At 41.1% G+C, this 25,959-nt stretch overlaps 1 protein-coding gene across 9 annotated transcripts in view; it reads right to left on the bottom strand.

Annotated features, from left to right (window-relative positions):
• Positions 1-25,583, bottom strand: part of fat3a (FAT atypical cadherin 3a) — a 183,347-nt gene extending 157,764 nt beyond the window's left edge. For 8 of the 9 annotated variants that reach the window (XM_051397901.1, XM_051397898.1, XM_051397897.1 and 5 more), the window contains exon 1: positions 25,468-25,583. The gene's annotated coding sequence lies outside the window, so the exon portion shown is untranslated. Of the gene's footprint in view, positions 1-25,313; positions 25,407-25,467 lie in introns of those variants that run through there. The other variant, XM_051397893.1, reaches the window with a different exon arrangement.
• Between the last annotated feature and the right edge of the window lie 376 nt (positions 25,584-25,959).

Consider the following 25,959-nt stretch of genomic DNA (forward strand, 5'->3'; position numbering starts at 1 on the left):
CTCTCTCTCTCTCTCTCTCTCTCTCTCTCTCTCTCTCTCTCTCTCTCTCTCTCTCTCTCTCTCTCTCTCTCTCTCTCTCTCTCTCTCTCTCTCTCTCTCTCTCTCTCTCTCTGAGTTATGCTGGACAGCGAGGCATCACACCAGAGCGAGAGAACATCTCTTAGAGTCAACATGATAGAGTGAGTATTGGGGAGACTGCCAGGGGGAGTAAAGGAGGAAGATAAGGGGAGAGGCAGAGGAAGATAGAGAGGACGTGAGTGGTGAGTGCGTATCTAAAGCATGTGTTTATTTTGACCACCTAAATAGCTGTGGAAGAAAACTTGAGCTGAAGCAGCACCAAAAAGAAATGTAATAGTTAGAATGCTGGTAATGCCAGTCAAAACCAAAATGTATCCAGAAGTATTCATAATCTTTTTTTCTTATTCTTTAATGAGACCATTATTTTTCTAGATCTAAATTTGTCCAATTTCAGTTTCAAACCTGTAGTCTAGTTGACTTTGTCCAAATTAGTATTGGAAAAGCATCACTGTAAAAGATTTTGGTTTCTACTGAAATTGCACCTATCTGTACTGTATAATGATTTATATTTACTTTATTTGATACACAGAGACAAGACACAAAATAACTCAACTGTGCATCCCATAATGTGTTTGAGTATTCTGATGGAGAATCCACTGTATAATCCAATTAAGTCAGTTTAATGTAATGAGGACCATTGGTCATTCAAAGAAAATTAATTAATTTCAAGAATAACAATTAACAATTTGCAATAAAATATCATAATGACTTTATTTAAGTTAATTTTCATTTGAACAATTGTAAAAATGGGGGGACTATGATTAAAAATGCTCTATCAGTATCCTCCCTCTTCTTCCAGTGCACTGGCCCTGTGGTAGCCAGCAGCTTCAGCTATCATGTTAGCTTTATGTAACAGGCTAAATCTACAAATCCAATCTCCAAATCAAAGTTTTCTCAAGAGGTATGGTAGCCTCGACCAGTTGTTACTCTGCTGGGACTGTGGAGTGGAGTGTGGCCAATAAAAGCTTCCAAATAGACTTCCATTTCTATTATCTACATATGTTCTTCAATTTGCCGTGTAAACCAATGTTATTCTACAAGAATCTCTGATAATAAATTGGCAATTTTCCCAATTCACAAAGTCACACACCAATATCTTCTTATCTTCTTCCTGTGCACCCCGAGCCTTAGACTAGACATCACCACCGCCCCCATCCTAACACATACACCAGACACACTACTAACAAGGTTCTAAGCCATAGCTGCAGATCCGCCTGCTAAATCAAATATGTGTCATATTTCCTCTGTCATCTAGACTTCCACCATGCCTTCCGTGGATGTGGGCTGTCAGAGCCAGTTAGCAGCATGCTGGGAAAAACACTGACAAACACAATGACGTGATCAGATCACATCTGTGCCTGCTGATATATTTTGTATAAACTAGCAGGAAGGGGGAAGAAATACCAGACAACATAGAAATACAAAGCATCTAAAAAGAGACAGGACAGTCTGTGGATGCTGTAGGAGCAGTCAGTAAATCAACACGCATTCTTTCGTAGTGTCACAATAATTCGTCCTTTTATTTCATCGCAGCAACATCACAATAAACAAAACTCATTTTAAACAGAAAAACTCGCTTTTGCCTCTCAAATGCTGTTGAAAAATAGTTTGCCCTTCCGCTCCCTAGCCAAACACCTGTTCACCTGTGCTCAGATGACATCTATATAGAGTTAACACCCCCTGACGTCATCCTCATCATCATCATCATCATTTCAGCAATATCACTTCAACATGATCAACATTATTTCATTATGATCAGCATAATTTGATATATAGATGGCAGCATGATTATAAGTTACTCACATGAGTATGGTATAGTATAGGTGAAAAACAGATTAGTGTAATGGCTTCAACAGATGATATCATCAGGCTAAACTGTACTGTTGCTATGGTTGTCATGAAAACACATACTTCGGAACCAAGTCAATGCCAAAGTTATGAATACCGATATATGCAGGCTTTTTACACCAAAACTGTTAGGTAACAACATAACATATCTCCTATTGTGGAATTAACACATTATGCCTAATTTTATTGTGATGCCCCACTGGATGCATACATAAATGCAACATGGCTTTCCAAATGTAAACACTGTCTGTGCAAAATAAGAGAACAACTTCAACTTTCATTGTATTAATACTGAAAAGAGCGCTAACGCTAATCGCTAGCTAAGCGCTAGCTTTGGTTAATGTGTTTAATTGTATTATGCACCTGAAGGAGTGCTAATGTAAATTCTAAGCCAATTGTTAAGGAACAGCTCATAGCAGGGTAAAATATTTAAGGTGTATTGCACTTATTTTGTGTTAATATTAAAATCATTTAGCTTTAAATTGTTCGCTTGTTAGCCACGGTTAGCAACCAACCAGTCTAGTGTAGTTGTTGTTGTTGTTATACGTCATCTAGGGCACGCAGGTAAACGTCCCATGCTGCGTTCATGCAGGCTCGGAAATGCTGAAGCCTACAGAACAAAGATCGGTTATAAAAACTCGATACGATAATTCCCAATATTAAATTTTTTAGTGAATATCGGCCAGAGTAGGGCCGATATTATCGAACATCCCTAGTTTTCGTTTTTCTACTGTATCGTAAGTAACATTAGATTTAATGCTTACTGACTGGGGCAGCATATATGCTAGTGATAGACCAATTATCTTGTATTTTGAGATAATCGGCAGATGTCTGTGCTCACGAAGCTGATAAACAAAACATTTATTCAGACACATCTGCAGACAGCCTTGTCAGTGTGGCTGCTGTGCAAAACTGTTAGCACTCCTCTTGTGAAAAAGTTGGTTTCAAGCCCTGTACTATAACTTTAAAATCAGACACATCTTGTCACAGACAGATGCAGAAAAACTAGTCCATGCATTTGTTGCCGCCGTCGCCAAGTTCTTGCTCATGGTGGGAACTGCTGGGTCTCTGTTAATAATTGTATAAGTAGTAGGGTCTAGACCTGCTCTATTTAAAAGTGTCCTGAGATAACTTTTGTTATGAATTGGCGCAATACAAATTAAACTCTTTGTTTTGCTCTGGGGCTCTGCTCTCTAAATAATCGGCATTGGCTACTAAAAAACCCATATCAGTCGACCAATAATATATGCCTACAAGTATTCTAGTCAGCTGTTAATGCTATAGGAGGAAGAACGCCAGCCGCTGTTAGGTTTGCAGAGCATGCAGGAGGAAGAGGACTCATCCTTAATAATGAGTGTTTCTCTGTTTATATCAATACAAACCAAGTCTCACAATGACCACAAACCACAAAACTATAATGGTGACAGAAATCTGATATTTTCACATCTCAGCTGTCTATATGAAAACCAAACCATCAAGGCAGCAGAAAAGAGGATATTGAGTAGATATTTATTTTTATTTATTACTAGAAGGCTACATTACACTGTTGTTGTTGTTTGTAATGTTAATTTAATATTTTAAATAAAGAGTGTATGTTGCGATGGGATTTCTTGTTTTTTTTTTTGTTTTTTTTTACTGTGGTTTAAAAATAATGTTTGCTGAAATTTTCAGTGTCCAGAATGAAACATGCATAAAAAAAAAAATCAGGCTCGTTCTTGTACTCCTAATAGTATTTCCAAGAATCTAGAAGGCCTGAATGAAAACAACCAATTAGAGCGAGAAAGATATTAAGACACACATGAATTAACTATCCTGAATGGCTCTGACTGGTTGCCTTTAATCAAGCCTGGTGGATTCTTGCAAATACCACTAGGAGCACTAGGGAGAGCCTGAGGAAGCTGATTTTTTCACAGATTATCTGTCTCGTGTACTACTGTCAGGATACAGTGAGAGTTTCAGCAAATATGACAAAAAATATTTGTATAAAAATTACCCACTGCAGCTTTAACTGCTGCCAACAGATGTCTTGGCTAAATTCTGTTAGTTGGTGGTGTGTTACTTTACGACTTTTGATTTCATCACTTTGCAGAATGTCATCTATTTACTCAAAAAGGTTACAACTAGAAGTGATGATACAGACACGATTGGGACTGAAATTAAGTTTAAGTGTTTCCATGATGTTGTCCATTTCTCTGTGTACAGCTAAATTCGGGAGAATTTTTTTTTTCTCAGATTATTTAGTTTTTTTCACAGATAACTAGCAAAACACAGTTAACTGTTAGTGCTTCATGGATATTTCCAGTTGACATTAGTGGCAGAGAAATGTGTGTGTGTGTGTGTGTGTGTGTGTGTGTGTGTGTGTGTGTGAGTGAGTGAGTGAGTGAGAGAGAGAGACAGGAACTCTCCTTGCAGTGTTGTTCAACTGCCTGTCAGACACTCAGAGCCCATGGTTACCATCAGCTGCATGTGTGAATGTGTGTGTGTGTGTGTGTGTGTGTGTGTGTGTGTGTGTGTGTGTGTGTGTGTGTGTGTGTGTGTGTGTGTGTGTGTGTGTGTGCTAAAAAGAGCGGGAGGGAGTGAGATGGGCAGTGAAATGTTAATGAGGGCAGTCGGATGTGAACAAACAGCTTAAGGCCTGATGAATCCTTTCAGACAAAGACAGAGACAGAGAAACTGAGAGAGCGCTGCTGCAGGAGGAACTTCAGGGGTCAAACACCCAAATTTAAATATAAATGACACGGATTCGTGCTGTGTATGTATGTGTGTGTATCGCTGGCAGTAATATTAGCACTCCTTATATGTGGTCATTCATCCCTAGGTTCCATCACACAACAAGAAAACACCATGCCTGGTGGCTCTCTCCTAGGAAGAGTACTTCAGCAGTAGCTACATGATCTAAAACTTCAACAGAAAGTCCAGGAGAGGGGACACAATGCACAGTCATGTAAAAAGTCCTGTTGATGAGTCAGCTCATTACCGACTCGCTCTTTTAATTATGAGGTACGGAAGTGTGTGGGCTGCTATTAGGCAGCCAAGGTATCAGTCATGTTCACCTGTCTTTTTATGGACATGAAGATCCTTTGGGTGAATAATCAGTAAGAACACAAATATGCTTCTTGAAAGAAGTTAAAAAAGGTACAAGACTGATTTTTCCAGATTAATCTGAAATTCTGGATTTTCCAGGCTAAAAAACGTGATCCACATGAAGGTGACGTTTGATCAGGCACAAAAAAAAATAAAATATCAGGCACGACTCAACCCAATGTCCAAAAAAATCTGTGCAAGCCTGAACCACGGAATTGGTTTTGGGTCGAGCCAAGCACACTATGCATTCTATAGCACCCCCTACAAGCTCCCACGGTCTGCCGGGCAGTCATACATAATTTCAATGGGAAAGAAGTGGAAAAAAATAACCAGTAGGTTCTTCTTCCTTTATTTACATGTTGTTGTGTGTGTATGAGAAAGAAAGCCCCTTTGCATTACCATACTTTATGTTCAGCTAATAGAGAAAAGCAGGGGCACTCATAAAAATGTTGCTAAATATTTTTTTAATGTAGGAACTGTCAAAATCAGCAGGAGGAAATAGCTGTTTGCCCTTGCAGAGTGGCCAAAGTTTAAAAGGATGTGTTCTGCTTGTTTAGCAGGTCACTTTTGTTACACACAATAAAGAAGTACCATGCTATTCGAAAGCCAACCACACTGTATGCAAGCTGCCACCATAACCACACCGAAAAATTCCTCACCTTCGGTTCTATCTTTGTTTTTGATTATAACAACAACATTCTGTATGTTCCACCTCTGGCTGGGAAAGCTGGTTTGGCTGTTTGGTCTGAAGACAGTTCATTATTCATCCAAGAGGCTTTATCAAATCTCCTCATAAAGAAGGAATTTTAAAGATTAAAGATCTTTAGCAACTTTAGTAGCTGGACTCACTATCCTTTACATCCTGTCAGAGTTTAGCTACTGTTTAGAATTCACCCGTTTAAGCTGTAGCTCCTCTTTCTCTGCATTTAAAGATAAAGACTGTTCTACTCCACCGGTTTCGATACCTTTCGATACGCTTACTTGTCAGTCCTTTCATGAGTACACACACACACACACACACACACACCTTAATGTTCTCTCTCTCTCCCACCAAACAGACAAGATAAGGTCCACACCTTTTCAAATACTCTGTTTGAAATATTACTATCTGAAGGGGCAGTAAGACTGAAATGTCAACAGCTCAGAGTAACCGTCAGTCTCTGTGGCCTGTCATTGAAGCCAACCTCACCACACAGTTTTCATTTTCATTTCCTTGACCGTACAACAGCTCTTATCTCTGATCCCCAAAGACATTCAAAATCACCAAACCACTGAAAGAAATGATTGAATATAAATAGAAAATCCCCTTTTCTCCTGGTCAAAGGTCAGGGGCAGATACAAAATATACACGCCCTGAGCTGGTAAAGTTTCATTGTCTTCTTAAGGACACTTAAGCAGAATAGGAACTTGAACCCGAGCCCACTTTTGGAATAGGGTCTCTTTACAGATTGGATCATTGTGCTAATATCATGAAAACAAAGGTCTTTGAGCTGAATAGAGCAGAAATGAGAAGAAATCCCACAGATTTCTGTAAAATCATCACAACTCAACTGGCAGAGCAGAAATTATTCCAGAAAATGGATTTTACTTTTAGCTACTGATATTGATATGATTTAAAGCATGTGTGTATGACTCCTACTTCAGTGTTCATAATGGCTAATTAGTATAATTGTGCCTAGAAGAGATCACATACATATCTTTAAAGATTTATTCCAATGCATAAATACAACAATGATAACATTGTGAGAAGTCAGAACCATCTGTCTTGCTGTTGGTATTAAACCTCAGTGCTTTTTGGGAATATAGCTAAGAGCACCGAGTATGAAACACTGTAACTGACCTGCACTGAAAGTTGACCTTCAGGGTTTTCCACAAGGATATGGAGTAGTCAGATGGTGGGGAAAAAGAAGTCAGCTAGGGGGGTCCCATGGTACATCCACCCCAGAGGAATTTCAGCTGTAAAAGCTCAGATTTAGTGGCCTCTGGCACATTCTTAATTCCACTATTCCACAAGGATCTCAATTGTAGCATATTTTGAAGAAAGTTTATATTGCTCAAAGAAAGGCATTGAATAAATTATTATTCTGGTAAAATGTCAGTGATAGTGATAATGTCATGAACAAATGAATGTCAGAACTTTCAGTTCTAGTTACCGTCATTAAATCGTTTTATTTTCTGCTGCTTTCCTCTGGTCCATTACACTTCCATATGTCCATGCCTCAGTTTCCAACCAATCCACTCTCCCCAAATAGACAGTGGGGAAATCAGCTAAATGTGCAGCTTCTGGAACTCTATGGCTTGTGAGTGTGTGTAGGGGGAGGGAAGGGGTGGGTGGTGTTACAAAGGTTGAAATGAGGCCCATTTCTCAGCCGAGCCTGCAGGTTCTTTGTACAGGATGTAATTTAAACTGCTTCACTCTCCTGAATCCTATTTCCAGGCCTGCTTCCCTGCACTGCTCTGTTAGGACTCTCTGCTCTATTAGGACTGCTCTTGGATACCTGGCCTATGCCCCACTGCTGCAAGCAACTGTGATTAAAACCTGATTCGACCTCTCTGATTTGGATGTTTGGCATTTGCCAAAACTGTTCCGTGCACCTCGTTACCCCAGCCAGCTGCTATCAATGTCATCTCCTACTGTAAAAGGAAGAAAAACACACTGAAGGTACTATATTCTTGAAGACTATAGTGTATGGAGTATGGACTATAGACTATAGACTATAGTATAGTATACCACAAGTGGCTGTTTGGAAGCTAAATTAAAACTGCCACACATACGGATATCTGGCATGGTGCTAATTGGAATAAAGACACATGCAAACTGTGCATGTTAGTCAGTCCGTAACCTGCAATGTATAAGGTCAGTCTTACAATGGAGCATTGCTGACATTTATTAATTTTAACTCCTACAGATATAAAAGTCTCATTGTAAGGCAACAAAAATATAACGATTCTTATTTTCAGGTGATTATACACTAATGAAAACATACCAACATACCTATGATTATATTCCATTTCTGACAATTGATCCTCCTGTAACTCTAAACTCTAGTAGACCTTATCTATTAGACCTGCTCAAATGCATATTGCTACATAAAGTTCAATCAAATTACCATTACAGGTGCATACAATGTAACAGGATAATTCAACTATATGTGGATCAAAGATATATGTCGATACTCAATGTCTGGTACAACCACTAAAGAATGCAACAAATACAATATCATGAACTGTTCACACAATCATGAATAATGAGTTACATGGTACTGTGTAAGGAAATACAGTGTCATTTTACAATTTTGGCAATAAACTACATGGGGAAGTGTTACTGTTCTTTAAATTACAAGTTAATTTTTGTGAAGGGCCTAGTCACTGTAGACCAATTACAGTGCTTTTACACAAATTTGAATGACTGGCCTGGTTGGCTGGACAGAAAAACCCCCACCATTCTCTCTCTGCGTGTGTGCGTTGTCCAGAGGCAGCCGGTAGCAAAGTCTAGCAGAGGATGTACAGCATTCAACAACAGGTAATTACGGTTATCATAGGCCACACCGAAGCCACATCTTCAGTCCCTGGAGCCTGGTTACAGCTGCAATCTCTCTCTGTCACACACACACACACACACACACACACACACACACACACACACACACACACACACACACACACACACACACACACACACACACACACACACACACACACACACACACACACAGTAGTAATACATCACACCTGTAGAGATGTGGTGCAGCAGCAGCAAATATCATGCTGCTTGAGTCTAAAGAGGACTGAGGGGGAAGAAGACACAACCAGCAGACCTTTAAAATATCCTCCAACTTCAAATTCACACAGCTCTACACACACAGAGAAATGGAAGGTATGTGAGTGTAACCAACAACCTCCTGGTCACAAACCTCTCTGATCTCTGGGCAGTTTCTGTCCTACATGATCACATCCAAAGTGAAAAGAAAGGACATCACAGCCTTCAGGCTACACAACCATAGAGGCAGGTTGCAGGGCTGCACAGATTTATGACTCACTCAAAGTACTCCCAAAAGTGCAAAAAAGCAAAGCAAACAACCAAATTCATCAGTAAATAAAAGCATGTGTGAACTGCTTAGGTAAAGCAGCTGTTTAGCTTTGGAAAATATTCATAGAGTATTCTGTAACTTACAGTAATACTGGTAAGAAACGTGTCCTCTTTTCAAGTAATAAATATGCAAACTCAATGCAAACTAAAAGAAAATGGACAAGAGACACAACTACCATCTTGGCATAAAAACTGTGTGAGGGATGTAAAGCCAATTAATAATGATGAATATTTCTTGTTACTATTTGCTGGCTAAGTGTATTAAGTATATGAAATTATTTGAATTAACTGACTTAGTCAAAATAATGAATAATACTCTTTGAAGTGTATTTCTAATACATGGGATACTACTGAGGAATATACACCCCTTCTTTTATTTTATTGAATAAAGTTCTCAAATGTTAAATGTTGTGTGTCTAAAAACAAGAAAACAAGCAGATGTATAAAAACTTCTTAAACTGGCAAAATTCTGCTTTTAATTTGAATCTGTCAGATCATAAAACAAGTAGACAACGTTACAAATCTGACCAACCATTCTCTGCCAATAATCAGTATATGAATGTTATGTTTTGAATACTCGATGCAGACACCCTACCGCACGTTAAAATTACGAAAGTCATAAAAAAAATAATTTTTAAAGATAAACTGGTTTTATTAATAATTCTTAATATCTAGTGTTTTTGTTTATTTACTGGCAGATCTGCTATTCTCTAAATGGTACTTGGTACTGGTAAGATTTTGAATACACCCAAAACATTTCAGAGATGTTACGGCTGCTATTACAGAAGATGCACTTCCTGTGGCAGCTGAGGAAGTTCAACCTGCCAAAGACAATGATGGTGCACTTCTACACCACCATCTTCGAGTCCATCCTCACCTCTTCCATCACCATCTGGTACAATGCTGCCACTGCCAAGGACAAGGGCAGACTGCAGCGAATCATTCGATCTGCTGAGAAGGTGATCGGCTGCATCCCTCCAGGACCTGTACGCCTCTAGGACCATGAGGCATGCAGGCAAGATTGTGGCTGACCCCTCCCACCCTGATCACAAACTCTTTGAATCACTCCCCTCGGGCAGGAGGCTGCGGTCCATCAGGACCAAAACCTCACGCCACAAAAACAGTTTCTTTCCATCTGCAGCTGGCCTCATTAATAAGGCCCGGAACCCCCACTGACACTGACTCTTATACCCACCCTGTATATATGCATTACATTAATGCACTCCCGTCTTCTGTACAGTTTTCTTATCCTTTCTAATCTTTCTTTTATTTTAAAATATGATTTTTGTGTGATTGTATATTTTATGCACCATTGCCCCAAGACAAATTCCTCGTATGTGTAAAAACCTACCTGGCAATAAATCTGATTCTGATTCTAATTCTGATAATATACTTGCTTTTTACTTGTCTACATCTGATGCTTACATATCCGTGTGTGCAAGGACTTTGGGGCCTTCCTGGCTGTCATGATGGAACCAAGTCTGAAAGAATAAGGCTATGTGGCAATTCTGGCATCTTGAGCACAGTCAGAACTGGAGGGGACATGATGCCTTGGGACCGAGAGACTCTTTTCTCTTTATACATCCATTACTAAAGACTGATATTTAAACAAAGACATGTTATGCGTTTTCTTTACCATCGCACATTTTTAATAGGGGTGTATTGGCAAGAATCTGACAATATCATCACAATACAGGGCAAAATAAAATATACTGCGATAGAGTAAGCAAGGCAATATACTGTGATTTTTTAAAATCACAATATATTAGAAAACTGTCACTGTCAGCAAATCTGAATTTACTTTTTTTTTTATGCAACCAGAACAGTGGGAACTGCATTTGTTACATCCAACATCATGGCCCCAAGTTTGTGTTTACAACACAAATTAGCAGTTGGGGATTTAAACACAAACCCAATACACTTTTTCTGAGAAAACAAAATATTGCAATAAATACTCAGGTCACAGGTGTAATGATATTTTCTTACACCCCTAATATTTAACCCTTGGGACTAATAAGATATATTTAAAAGATCAGCGTGTAAGATTTTGTGGCATCTAAAGGTGAAGTTGCAGATTGCAAACAATACTCGTCGGAGCCAGTGTTTGCTTTGTCCATTCTGGGCTACTGTAGAAACATGGTGGTTCAACATTGCGGGCTCTGTGGAAGAGGATCCGCTCTCTCTGTAGATCAATTATTTTTTCTTTTTAAAACAGTTTCTGGTTGTGTTTATTATTTCAGAGGTTAAAAGGACGTGGCCTACAAACATCAGACTGTGGTGCTTTTGTATTGTGTTAATGGGTTTGTCAACTCAATTATTTGAGGGGCTGTGAGCCGAGCTGCTGCTAACATTAGCTCAGCTTGTTTCACTGATAACTTAAGATCCAGACATCCGATGACTAAAAGTTAAAAACCACTGAGATATATATATTTGGAAAAACCAGGAACAATAAGCAGCTAGAAGAGAGTCAATATCACATAAAGGAACCGAGAATGTATAAAATCAAAATACAATCAAAAAAAGAACAAAGCCAAATCACTTGTAAATAATAACCAGACCAAAGTCAAATAATACAAAATAAAAAACACAGATTGAATCTCGGGCAAACACACCCTGACTTAGAAGTAAAGCTTAATAGACCCAAATGAGTGAGTGTGTTAAGCTGAGAGAAAACAGAAAGAGCAGTAGTAGAAAGATAAAAAAGAGGTTAAGTTGTACAGAGAGAGAAGATGACAAAATACTGAAGGGTCACTGAATAATCATAGCCATCGGATGTCAAGCAAAAGCCTTTTTACTTCCATTACTGCAAGTGCCATGATGGATGTGAGCCTGCAAGTGTGTGTGCCATCCATCTTACTTGCACTAATGTCTGTTTGTCATCATTCGGTACATCAGCACAAACAGAGATAGAATGAAGAAGTACACACGTCCACATACAGACAAACTAAGGTCAACACAATTTATATAAAAACATAGTTCCCTGACCCGATGAAGGACCTTCTGATGACACGGGAAGTACCAGAGTGAAGTTTCAAAGGCTGAGTGCTGATGACTGGTTTTGTTTATAGAAAGCATTTATTCAGACTGCAGACAAACCTTGACCATTGGATTGACATTAATCCCATTAGTCTAAATAAAGGAAGAGAAAGTAAAACTGAATTCCGGTTTCTATTATTCCATCCTGTCATTTTTAGCCTTTCCTAGGGTCCCATATCTGACAGAACACCATAGACAATTAGACACACACACACACACACACACACACCTCTAGCCGACTCAATACTCAAAGTGAAATGTGCTGACGAGACTGATTTTTACTCCCAAGGTTTGGTCTGAGCATGCCATTGGCTGCTCTCAGAGACACACGAACACACACACACACAAATAACACTAAGCTCGGTCATCTTCTGTGGATAATTGTGGTTAAGTGAAGAGAAACATGCTGTAAGAATCAAAGTGATTGTATTTTTTTCCTGATTCTGTTCAGAAGTGGTAGACAAATGGAGTAACAGTTTATATCTCAGTTCATAGCTGAATTACCTTCCACACCGGAGCTCATCAAATGCTCCCCTAACGAGCTATCGATCCCCAAAACGCCACCATTCTCCGCTTTAAGCACAGAATTTTCCCATTTCCTGCCAACAAGGTCTCTCGCTCTGAACAACAACATCTATCAAAGGCAAGAAGGGATCTGGCCACTGCAGGGGCCGGCCGATTGGTGAACACCTTTAGCAACAAACCAGAAATTGACTGAGAGGTTGGTGCTGACAAGCAGCTCTGCTCTGAAGAAAAAGAGGCAAAGTCACAAGCAGTTTGGCCCACACTGCATCACAGAGCCGACCCACAATGCCACACAGTCTGTTTGTTAAAGTCAGCAGCAGCTCTCTGCTGAAATTCAACCTTTTCTGAAGGCAGAAATATGAAGATCTGCTTCTCAGCAGACCCCTTTCTCTCTCTCTGTTTTCCTGCATCTCAGTGAGAGGGTGATGACAGTCTCCGCTAGCAAGTAAATGATGCCACAGAGAGACTTATTCCACTGAGACCCAGCTGTTTCTTCAGGGCTTTTCTTTTTTGCAAGCCTATCAGCATAATTCCAGAGTACTGCGCACCACTGTCCAGCTAAACATATTATAGGAATGCATTTCTCTCAAATAATAGGAAAGGCTTTTTTACGAGAAAAAATAAAATGCAGCTGAGGTTTGGTCAGACTAGTGCTCTGTTGCCTGACAGTGAACAGGCCTACCTACTGTTTTAAAAAATGCTTGATCAGGACTAGATTCCCACTCTGACAAACTGTAAGCCGAACCACAGCAAGGCAACAAATCTGAACCTCACTCAACCTTTGAGGCTGCAGTGCTCATTATAATACATTACGATAGTGTTGGGTGCAAAAAACGTGGTTTTCAGTAGTGTATAATCGCCTGAATACAGTATAGTCTCTAATTTAGACTATTTTAATTGCCTCTAACCTGATTCGTAGCTGCTAGATAGCTAGCTAGCAGTAAAACTCAGCCATGAACGGTACAACAAGACACTGTAGTAAAGTTAAGGTGCAGTTAGGCTGTGGATGGAGGAAGTATCAGATCATTTACTTAAGTACTGATATACGAATATAAAGTAGCTGTGTCACATCTGTTTTTATTCCACCTCATAAATTCACTATAGTGGCCATCATATTGGTAATCAGTGAATTTCTGATTTGAGATCTGTGAAATCTCATCATAATAATAGTATTATAATGTCTGCCGACCGATATAACTGCGCTTTACACTACTTAACAATCCAGAGGGTTTTTCTTCAAAACTGTCCTACATTGTTGTTAAGGGTCTGCTGCTTATGTTACTTCACATCCTGATATAACACCCCCTATGGACACACACACACACACACACACACACACACACACACACACACACACACACACACACACACACACACACACACACACACACACACACACACACACACACACACACACACTACATTGAATGCATGAATGAATGCAGCATATCTTGGGGTTTTGGATTGGTTGGGCAAAACATGGAATTTGTAGAACTTTTTTCACTGTGTTCTGGCAATTTACACACCATACAATGCAAACACAAAATGTAGAATAAACGGAACTGCAGACCGTTTTCTGGCAATGACATAGGTATCTTAGGCCTGAATATACTCCAAAACGAACACATATACAAACAGCTATTTTCTGGAGTCCACACGGAGGACGTGTTCCCCACAGTGTAGTGGCCACAACAAATTAGCAGTATACAGATGTCTGCACAGAACCTTTTGCTCTCTGATGATGAAATTTAAGTAATTCAGACCCTAGTGGACTCTCTCGTACTCATGGATGCAGAAAGTCAAGTCGCTGCTTAAGTCTTCATGACCAATTGGCCAAAAAAACAAACATTCCCCAGCCTGAAACAGTCATGTTTTGTATGCTAGTAGATATAGAACACAATATTTTGCTAACACAGCAAAAACTGACAAAAAGAGTAATGTGTTTGCTAGGGCTGTACTCTTCAGAATTTAGTCAGTCGAATTGAAATTCAAATTTCTTTCCCCCAGTTCAGTGCCCCACTAAACCTCTATAATCAGCAGTTTCTGCAGTGGAAATGCGGCAATAATTGTTTCAGGCTACCTCACATTTTAATGCCCTTCTTCGTCATCTGTGATGTGAAAACATCCGATTTCCACCCTGTCAGAGAAATTAAAGTGTGCATCCTGCTCATAGTTCAGTTATAAAATTTCAGAGTGATCCTCCTGCTGGGGTGCTGAAGGCACTATCAACCCAATACTCAATCACAGTGGACGGTAGTAGAGGAGGTTGGACCACTGTCTGGTTCAAATGTGGTTTAGCAGACTTCACTGACAGTCACTGGCAGCTGCTGCCCCTCTGTCCTGCGTCACGCTGCCCTCTGTTAACGATCACTCTGCTCCACTACCACTACAGTTAGTCTTGTGGTGTGTGGTCATTTTGAGACTCAGTTTATAAAGTTTACAGCCGGCCATGCTGTTAACCTGTGTACAGTGACGCAGCTAAAAAAAAACAGTGCAGAGATTCCATTGACAAAATGCAAGTCAACTCGTGGTCTTCTCCACTGATGACTTGAATCATCAACTTGCAGGATCCCTTGTGTTTGAATATTTCTGCTGCTGTTGGTGCTAACCAAAAGGCAGGTTTTCAGATTTTCTGATGGATACCTCTGGCCCACAGCTCTGCAAGCAGCTAGCCCACAGGGCAACACTAACCTGCCACACACAGGATTAGTGGAAGCTCTTAGTGCCAAGCAGGCACACATGGCAGGCATGAAGGAGCACGTAGGGGCACTGAAGACATCCCCATCTATGCACACTGCAACATGCTGCTCTGTCTAATGTTTTTCACTAGAAATGAACTTTAACAGGCTGCTCTGCAACTGTAACAGAATGTGGAAACTTAAGGAAGACCCAAACAAATGGAGTGATTTCAATAGAGTGGAACTCATTGGATGAACACGAGAATGAGGGCAGAAAGTAATGAGGGTTAAGTCAAAAATCACAAACAAACTTAACACTTGACAATATGATCCCACTTCTCATCACAATGTTAAGCATGGAGACTCCTGCTCACATTCCTGCTCATTGATGACATGGAGCTGGATTTTCGGCCCAATTAGACACACCTCCGGGAAAGGTACAAGACCCTATTACTGCCGTCCTGTTGTGTGCACATGCATGTCAAGCCAGCAGAAGAGAGGCCGTGCCATGTGTTCACATCATACACATACAGACTGGTGGCGCTCTGCTGTGGGACCTGCCCTCCACATTAGGGCATATGACAGGTGGGTGAAAGAGCAGGTTATCTAAAGCTTCCAAACACATGCCTGTTTAAATAATGATGATAATGATATCCAGTTATATAAGCAAAAGTATATTTACTCACCTGTAATGACTTGTCCAATCCAATCCAATCCAACGTTATTTGTTAAGCACTGAAAAATTAGACACATACTATCACAGACAGATGCAGAAAAACTAATCCATGCATTTGTTACTTCAAGGCTGGATTACTGCAACTCTTCATTATCAGGTTGCCCCAATAAGTCCATTAAAACGCTCCAATTAATTCAGAACGCTGCAGCACGAGTACTGACAGGAACTAGAAAAAGAGATCACATCTCTCCTGTACTAGCTTCTCTGCATTGGCTCCCTGTAAAATGTAGAATTGAATTTAAAATCCTCCTCCTCACCTATAAAGCTCTTCATGGTCAGGCCCCTTCATATCTTAAAGAGCTCATAGTACCCTATTACCCCTCTAGAACACTACATTCTCTGAATGCTGGGCTACTTGTGGTTCCTATAGTCTCTAAAAGTAGAACAGGAGCCAGAGCCTTCAGTTACCAAGTTCCACTTTTGTGGAACCAGCTTCCAGTTGTGGTTCGGGAGGCAGACACCCTCACCACATTCAAGAGTAGGCTTAAGACATTCCTCTTTGATGAAGCTTATAGTTAGGGCTGGATCAGGTGAGTCCTGAACCATCCCTTAGTTATGCTGCTATAGGCCTAGACTATCGGGGGATTTCCCATGGTGCACTGAGCTCCTCCCTTCCTCTCTCTTTCTGCACTCATTCATGTTCCATTTATGCATGTTACTAACTTCACTTCTTCCCCGGAGTTCTTGTGCTTTCTCGTCTCGCAGGTTCTTGTCGATCCTGGTGGAGCCTCCTGCCATAGTCCTGCTAGGTTGCCATTGCCAATACTGTTGTTTCTATGCACCTGTCTGTCTGTCTGTCTCTCTCTCTCTCTCTCTCTCTCTCTCTCTCTACCCCAACTGGTCGAGACAGACGACCACCCACCTAGAGCCGGAGGATCTGTCCTAGGTTTCTGCCTTTTAACAGGCAGTTTTTCCTTGCCCTTGTCGCCAAGTGCTTGCTCATGGTGGTACTGTTGGGTCTCTGTAATTAATGTTAAAGAGTTCGGTCTAGACCTGCTCTATTTGAAAAGTGTCCTGAGATAACTTCTGTTATGAACTGGCGCTATACAAATAAAATTGAATTGAATTGAATTGAATTTAAAAACAACCAAAGTTGCCCAAAGTGCTGTACAGGAGAATAAATAAGACATCATAAATGTAACGTTAAACAGTGATGGTGATGATGAAGACCACTGTGAGGAATATAGACAGTGATGGCAATAACACTGGAGTTCACATGGCAGATAACATGGACGAAGTCCGACGGCGATGCTCGGGTACCTCAGGGCGATCATCTGGTCGCGGGTGTAAACAATGCGACTCGCCGTCACCATGGAGACCCGTGCAAGCAAAAAAATAAAAAGTGCTCAAAAACGCCAAAAAAGTATTTAGGCGACGTGAACAAAGTAGTAAGAAAGTAAGAAAACAGTTTAAAAATAGCAGAAAACACACTAAAACACACTAAAACTACAACAATGATAGGAGCTGCCATGACAGGCTGCCGTTGTCGCCGGCGCCATTCCAAGGATTAATTAATTAATTAATTAACTTGTGTCAGAAGTCACTGCAGCTCGGGGGGGAAAAAAATGTTTAATTGATGTATTTCTTATTTATTTTTTTCCGACAATAACTTAATTTCTTTTTCTGTGCATGTGGATGTAAAAAGGGGACTCTTGGCACTGTGTCAGCTAAATCTGTAAATGAATAACAGTGGACATGATTTAACATGACAAAGGGCTTACTGTGAATTATTCTGCTGCTTGATAAGACAGCTGCAATAGAAAATGGGCTCCTTTTGAAGGCCGACGGAGTAATTAATTTGAACCTGGTGGATTCAGAGCATCATTTCCAGGTTTGGCCAGTGGTCAGGTGAGCCCCAGAGTAGGACAGGAGAGGTATGGTGTGGAAACTAACTAATCTGGCTACAACTTTGCAAGCAAGGGCAATAACACAGCAATCCCATTCACTTTAATGGAGAATGCTCAGTAAACAATTTCCTGATAAGTTTAAGGTCTCAGTCGTTAGTTTAACATTTTCTACAATACATTATGATGTTCATTTAGTAAATGATGGTCTAATTTAATTTAGAATAGATGATAAAGCTGTGTGTGCTCTTTGGCAGGGCTCTCAGTGATCCTTTCAGTGCAACGCACAAAACTCAGATCAAACTGTCAAACTAGGCAGTGCTGATCAGATACGAAGCAAAATTCTGTTACTGAGTTGCCTATTTCACACATTGACTACTGCAACAGCATCTTATATGGTACATCTTCTAAAGTCCTTAATAAACTTCAGTACATCTGCTTTGCTGCTCGCCTGCTCACCCATACCCGCGACCACATTACCCCTGTCCAACAGAACCTCCACTGGCTTCCTGTCCAACAACGGATCCAATTTAAAGTCCCTCTCCTCACTCACAAAGCCCTCCACAACCAGGCCTCCTCCTACCTTGCAGACCTGCTCCATTGCCACACTCCTTCCCGAAGCCTCCGCCCTTCTGATGCCAACCTCTTGTCTCCACCACTGAGTACCAAGCATTGTACCTAGGGTGACAGAGCCTTCTTCATAGCTGCCCCCACCTTTTCAGAACTGCTTTTAATGATTTTAACAATTAAATCTTGTTGAGTGTTGTAGATATAGCTATAATTTCTTAGTGTGTTTTAATTACATTTTTCTTTTACTTTTTAACTTATGTGAAGTGTCTTTGAGTTTCTTGAAAAGCGCTCTATAAATTAAATAAATGTATTATTATTTTTATTACTGTTTAGCTGTAATTAGAGATTGTGTGTGACCAGGTGAGCCGCCATTGTTTACAGCTACGGACTAGTCATAACTGCACAGCCAATGAGCATAGATCAACTCACAGTACGTCACATCCGCTGTCTTGCACTGGCTCCGTTTTAGTGTCATGGCATTGGCCAAAACGCTGAACTGGAAGCTTCAAAATGGTACTCCAAAAAAATGGGTGACGTCACGATAGGTTCACACTTGGTTTCCTGTCATATATTGGGCGGCTGGGGTTCAGAGGCAGTCCACTAATCAGAATGTTGTTGGTACGATCCCCGGCTCCTCCCACCCATGTCAAAGTATCCTTGAGCAAGATACTGAAATTGCTCCCCATGCTGTGCATCAGTGTGTGAATGTTTATGAATCATTAGTTTCTGTTCTGTGGACTTTGCCATTGCTGAGTGAATGTGTGTGAAAGGCACTATATAAATGCAGTCCATTTACTGAAATCTAATAAAAATCTAATCCTAGCAATAATTCAGAATTGAGCGCTGTGGCTTGCAGTGTGAACGTAGTTTAAGATGGTCCAATGACATTCTTTTGCTTGTAGAGAAAGGGAAATATACCATTCTTATTTTACTTGATTTTACTACTGCCTTTGATACCATTGATTTTACTTGATAGGTTGCATAATTGGATTGGCATTTCTGGTACGATTAGTACAGGTGCAGATAATTTAATTGTTTAGCACTTCACGTAATCTAACATAATCCAGATCATACACATATATAAATATAAATATATATATATATATATATATATATATATATAAATATAAATATATATATATATATATATATATATATATATATATATATATATATATATATATATATATATATATATATATATACACATTGTTCTGTCTGGATAATACCAGACTTTCACTGTGACTCACTTTCACTTAATTTTCACTTTCCCATTTGCTGCAGGCTCAGCTGTTTGCCTACAGGAAGTGTGAGCACCTGACAGCGTGAGTGACAAATACATCCATCTACTTACACCTTCACACTTATTGTGGAGCCACTCAAACATTTCACAACGCACAGTTAGGTGTGACCTTGGATGAACTGTTGCATGCTTTTTACGTGTTTTCTGGCGCTCAGTAGCCAATTAGCCAGCTCATCAGTTGATTTAACCATCTGTAAAGTAACACTTACTTCAGGTGTTCAGGTGCTGTTTGAGGTGCATCATGTGTATACACTTATTGAATAATGGCAATTCAAATGTCTTTGAGACATTTGATATAAGTTGTCATGTGAAAAAAAGATGTTAATTGCTAGAGTTGTTCCGATTCCGATACCAGTATCGGGAATGCTTCTGATACTCCCGAAAATGCTGGCATCGGTATCGGCGAGTACTGAAGTCCAGGCACCAATCCAATACCACGTAATTTATTAGAAATAGGAATCTATTTACTGGTTAGCCCCGTAAGCTCTGACACAGATATAACAATCATAGCGATAATCATACCACGCCAGTCCGCCGAACTGGCCCGCTCGCAGATTGCCGATGGTTGGGACCAAAGGCTCGGTTCGGGATGCGCTTGATTTTTAAATAAACAATCCGTCATGCGGCTCATTAGGGTATCTGCCTTGCTGAAGCTCGCACAGACTGAGCAGGAACGTTGGGTACAAACACACCCCATCCTCTCTTTTTCTGAGGCTCTCTGTCACAGCACTGCAGGCAGGCAGACAGACACACACACACACACACATCAAGGTGCGCCCCGCCCCCCTCCTCCCTCACCTGTAGTTCTACGTGCTTGAAAAATGGAGCAAGATCGACAATCCAAGAGGAAAGGTGGAGCAGAGAGGGAGAGGCTTAAAAGCTAAAAGCACTGGCCACAGATGCTGTAAAATAACTGACGTGTTTGTCAGTAGGGAGCAGGTAAGACATTAAACACTAGTGGTGACAACACAGGTGGTGGTGGCCTGGGATGGTATCAAAATTCCCCGCCTGAATTATTGTCCCAGTCTGCCCCTGTATTACAGTCATGCAAGAGTAGTATGATTTTTTTCTTTTTAACACACTGGTATCGGTATCGGTACTCTGTATCGGCCGATACCCACAGCACGAGTATCGGAATCGTTATCGGGAGGGAAAAAATGGTATCGGAACATCTCTATTAATTGCCCGTACAGTTTATGAGCAGTATTGTGTATTGACGAGTATGCGTTGATCTGATACCACATCATTTATTACCCCAAAACTGAACCCTGCTAGCAGTGCCCTGTTTGCCATTTTTCTCCGCAGAATGGCAGAGTCATGACCTGTTCTACTCTGACAAAGGTTTTAATGGGAGCTAGGCCATATAACAATAATAGCAATCATATAGACTAAATAAATACAGTATATACAGTATATATACTGTATATATGTTAAATGGACCTGTACTTGTATAGCGCCTTTCTAGTCTATGTTGTGTCATGGTATTCCTGGAATTTGCACATTTTGTGTAGAAAGATTTTTTGGATGTTTCTTAATGTCTCTATAAAGCCCTCTACAATCAAACATATTGCTGGTGTTTCAACATTACAACTAGCAATGTTTCTTAATGAAACCTTGGTTTCAACTAGAATGGTAAATGGACCTGTATAGCGCCTTTCTAGTCTTCTGACCACTCAAAGCGCTTTTACACTACGTGCCACATTTACTGATTCACACACAGATGGCACAGCATTGGGAGCAATTTGGGGTTCAGAATCTTGCTCAAGGAATTGTGATGAATTCTGATATGACTGTTCACACAGAGTTCGCACTGCACATTTTTGTTGGGGGGAGGGGGACCAAAGCCAACATCTTCTTTGCGGCAGTATTGGAGGTACTTTAACCATAGTACAGTATTTTATTATATTACTATTTTGTCACATATTTTACCTCAATCAAAAAAATGCAGCTTCTGCAATTTTGATATTGCATTTGACCATACTTCTATTTTGATAATATTGCAAATAATTGTGCAATCCCCTATCTATCTATCCCTAATTTGTATCTCTTGCCAGACTTAATGGTTGTTACACCAACATTTTTGAGGTTTCACCTAACCAACTTTGAATTTGACCTGTGAATTAGGTCAAAGTATCAAGTCTCAATTCCATAACTCTGGGAAAGACAGCACCTTCTTCCCATTCTGTGCCATACAGCCATGTAGTAAAACAGATTCCCCTCTAAAACTGACCTGCTGGCACACTCTGTACTATGCAGAGTGGAGGCCACTAGAGTCTGCTGGCAGCATTATTCAAACAATGATCTCATGCCAATGGCACAAAATTAATGTTGACATGATGTATTGGTGGCAAACTGACAAAGTTACCTTAAATTTGTCTTGCAAACAAGGCCAAATCTATATTATTAGCTTTCCAGGTGCTAATCACTGTGTTTGACTCTTAATCCACATGCAGACAGTGGATGCCAGGCAGGTGGATGGTGTAAAAAAAGGATCATACATGGATGAAAATGACAAAGACAGACAATACTGCTGGGCATCTGGGCTGACACAACCACCATTCAACAGCATTCCAGCAGTCGTTGAGAACAATAGCAGACCCGTTCACATAGACACACACACACACACACACACACACACACACACACACACACACACAAATATGCACAAGCCAATTGCACAGTGGGACGAAGCACCAGTACACAACAGGCAACCCCCCAGCCTGGATGACGAGGTAAAACCAAAGAACTCTCTCTGTCTCTCAGTTTCTCTCATATACACGGAGTGCGGGGGGGGGCTGAGTGCTGGCATTTGGCATGAACAGACGCTCACAAAGCCCTTGGGACCTCAGAGATGAAGGAAAAGCGAGGGGGGGGGTGGTGGAGGAGGAAGGGTTTGTAGGATGCCATTTTCAAGCAGGCAGCCTGTGGAGCAAGGCGCTCATGGAGAGAAGGAGAACAAAACGAACGAAGGGAGGGCCTCCATCTCCTCCTCCCCCTCCTCCTCTTCAATGCATGTGGAGGTTACTGTGCTCAGGAGAGGGGTCAGCTACTGCAGGCAGAAGTAGTGCAGCAGCTCCTCTGCAAATTCTCATGCATGTGTTATCTGCAGTGATGCAGTCAGAATCCAGATGCAACTGCACAAGACTCACTTCATCACATAGAGCAGTGTAACATCCATTAGACTGAATACAGCAAAGTAGGTACTGCCAGATTGATTGAAGCTAGACTCTTCTTAAGCCTTGCCAGATCCAACAATGGGTTCTCATGTCAACTAAGCACTGGTCAAACACATGGAACTATTGTAAATGGCAATCTCAATATCTCAATTTTGGAGAAATGTGAGTAAAAGAATTCACAAGCATGTAGAGGAGATCATTTATGAAAGTAGGGCTGACACCTTCTGGTTGGCTGGTTGATTTGTTGATTGGTTGGACGATATGCCCTTCCAACCAAACAGATGTTTTTTACAGCAGCCATTTCTAACTGAAATGGCAAAGTAAACACAGGTGTTACCAATTATACTAGTCAACGCCCCGTTCCATTCAGGTCAAACAGAGTCAGGGTGCTGCTATTATGCTATAGGTTAGTTTAAAAAACAATCGTACAGGAAATCTAGTATTATCTCTAATAACTCTAAAAAATTCTGAGAATGCAATGCATTTTCTGTCTATCTCATATAAGCAAGTGGAGGTCAGGGATTGTCTTCCATTTTAGGTCACTAGCTACAAACAGCAAGAAGGCCAATGCTATTGACTACAGTAATACAGATGACAGTCTACAGTGGGCTGGCCCAGGCAGAGTTCCAATCAACCTGTGCAAAACATGCTGAAAAAGAAGGAGGTGATGAAGGTAGTGTGGGGATAAGAGGCAACGAGGAGGAGGAGCTGTAACATGGGCAATCACAAGTGAATAGACAGCTGTGTGGTTGTTTGGCTGCCTGCCTGCGTGAGAAAGGTTAGAGAAAGAAGCAGGCATGTTCACAGGTGTGCGTGTGCGTGTTTGTGCGTGTCGTAAATAGGTATGCACAGCCAGGCCATAGACTATTGACAATAGTGGACAGAGGTCCAGTGTGTAACATTTAGGAGGATCTATAATTAAGTTCTAATGTCCGTATGATATTCATAGGTATGTTTTTATTAGTCAAACAAGAATCGTTGTGTTTTTGTTCATTTAGAATTAGCTGTTTTTGTCTACAGAGAAAGCGAGTTCTCTTATTTAGAGTCAGCCATTTTTTCAACAGCAGCCTAGAATGGACAAACCAAACACTGGCTTTTAAGATAGGCTTTTTTTCACAGCAACCATAGTTTCTCCTACCCACTTGGAACGGGAGGATTGAGGCGTTGGTTGCAACCTGCAGTCCGACTCTGCAGTCCCACTCCTGCATGAAAAAACCCCAAACCAAGCACTGCCCAACTTGCAGTACATCACCCACCAACTCTATGCCCCCATCCAGATATGATCACTTTGGTTTCAAAAGACCAAGATGGTGATGGCCATGTCACGAAACTCAGTTGACCACAAACCAACGGGTGTCGTCATAGTTTAGGTTTAGGTTTACACTTGCCATGCACGGAATGTCCCCTTCAGTCTCATCTCAAATCACTGTCACTACATCCTGATGATGCTTGCAAAATCCTCCCAATAAAGACAACAGTTAATGGACCACCACCCTGACAGAACAGCCCTTCAATGACTGCTGGTAACCTCTTTGATGCAGCCTCCCTTTTCACACACACACACACACACACACACACACACACACACACACACACACACACACACACACACACAGCCTTACTATGTACATGCACACTCGTTTTTCTTAAATGCCTGTGGGACACTTCATACCAGCCCCAGTTGTTGCTTCCATCTGTCTGTCTACAGCAACACACAAATTCACCTCTAACATGCTGGCACTACCATCACGTTCAGCCTGAAGGACTCCCTCACTGTGACAAAAAATATTTTTTCCTCCTTTGAGGCTTACAGCTGATGAAATAGCACACTAATTATGATTTCTTTATTTCACTCCCAGAGCATTCCAGCTGTAGCAGTGGACGTGCCATAACTACTGTCGGCTACAGTGTAATAGAAGTAATTAACACAAAGGCGCAGGGAAGGCCTGCTTCATGAGGCTTTTTTCCTCCAAAGCAGATACTGAACTTGCTGTATCCGATGCGTAATCGATCACACAGAGTTGCACCTGCCTCCACTGACATGTATGAAGCAAAACGTTTCTTTTCATGCACAACTACTAGGCTACTAGCTACCAAGTTGTATTTAATAATGCAGGTTGTAAAGCAAGGAGAAAGCAATGACAACTACAGAGCGATTAGGTCCGGATGGCTGCAGCGGGGGCCGGACTCTCAGTTGTCCCATGCAGCGGGAGCTGAAGCCCCGCAGCCCGCTGTTCATCAACGCTAAACTGTTTTCCCTCCAGTGTGGAGGGAAGCCACACAGCTGCGGCACACCATAAACGTAGTAGCATTACAGCAGATAGTACATGGCTCAGGATACCCACCTCGTCCCACTCGCTGTCATGCAGATAAGAAAAAAAAACGCTTCACCGGCTGTGGAAACCCGTCACACGCATTCACACCGCACGTTTGTCCGCACACCTATAACTTTGCATCTCGTATTGCAGCTCGGACTGCGGCTCCACCCGCAGTACTCACCTGGTCATGTTGCAGAATATCCCGGGTAAAAAAGTCCGTCCGACTGAGTACCATCCACACCGACAGAGCTCTCCGATACTGATACACTGCTGAAGACCCGCTCCGCTCTGTGTTACTGCCGCTGCTGCTGGAGCCGCGCGCTCACGATGGGCCCGGGTCGCGCGCGGGCACAGCGCAGCCTACTGGACCCTCCACATATTTTATTTTCACGTTCTTTAAAAAAAAAAAAATGCTTTAATTAAACAAAATGATCCCCTTAGTAATTAAATTGAAATGAATTAGATATAGCCTACATTTAATGGGGAAGACCGAGTCTGGTTTGCACACATTTAATATTTTGTAGATCTAAACTGAATGAGCGAGCACAGTTCCCACCAAGTGTTTATTCATGGTGGGAACTGTTGGTTCTCTGTAAATAATTTTATAAGGAGTAGGCTGTCTAGGCCACCATAAATGTGAATTGACAAGAGCAGAGTTGGCTATGATTTTTTA

The sequence above is a fragment of the Dicentrarchus labrax genome, unplaced genomic scaffold, assembly GCF_905237075.1.
Source record: "Dicentrarchus labrax unplaced genomic scaffold, dlabrax2021, whole genome shotgun sequence".
NCBI classification, from domain to species: Eukaryota; Metazoa; Chordata; class Actinopteri; family Moronidae; genus Dicentrarchus; species Dicentrarchus labrax.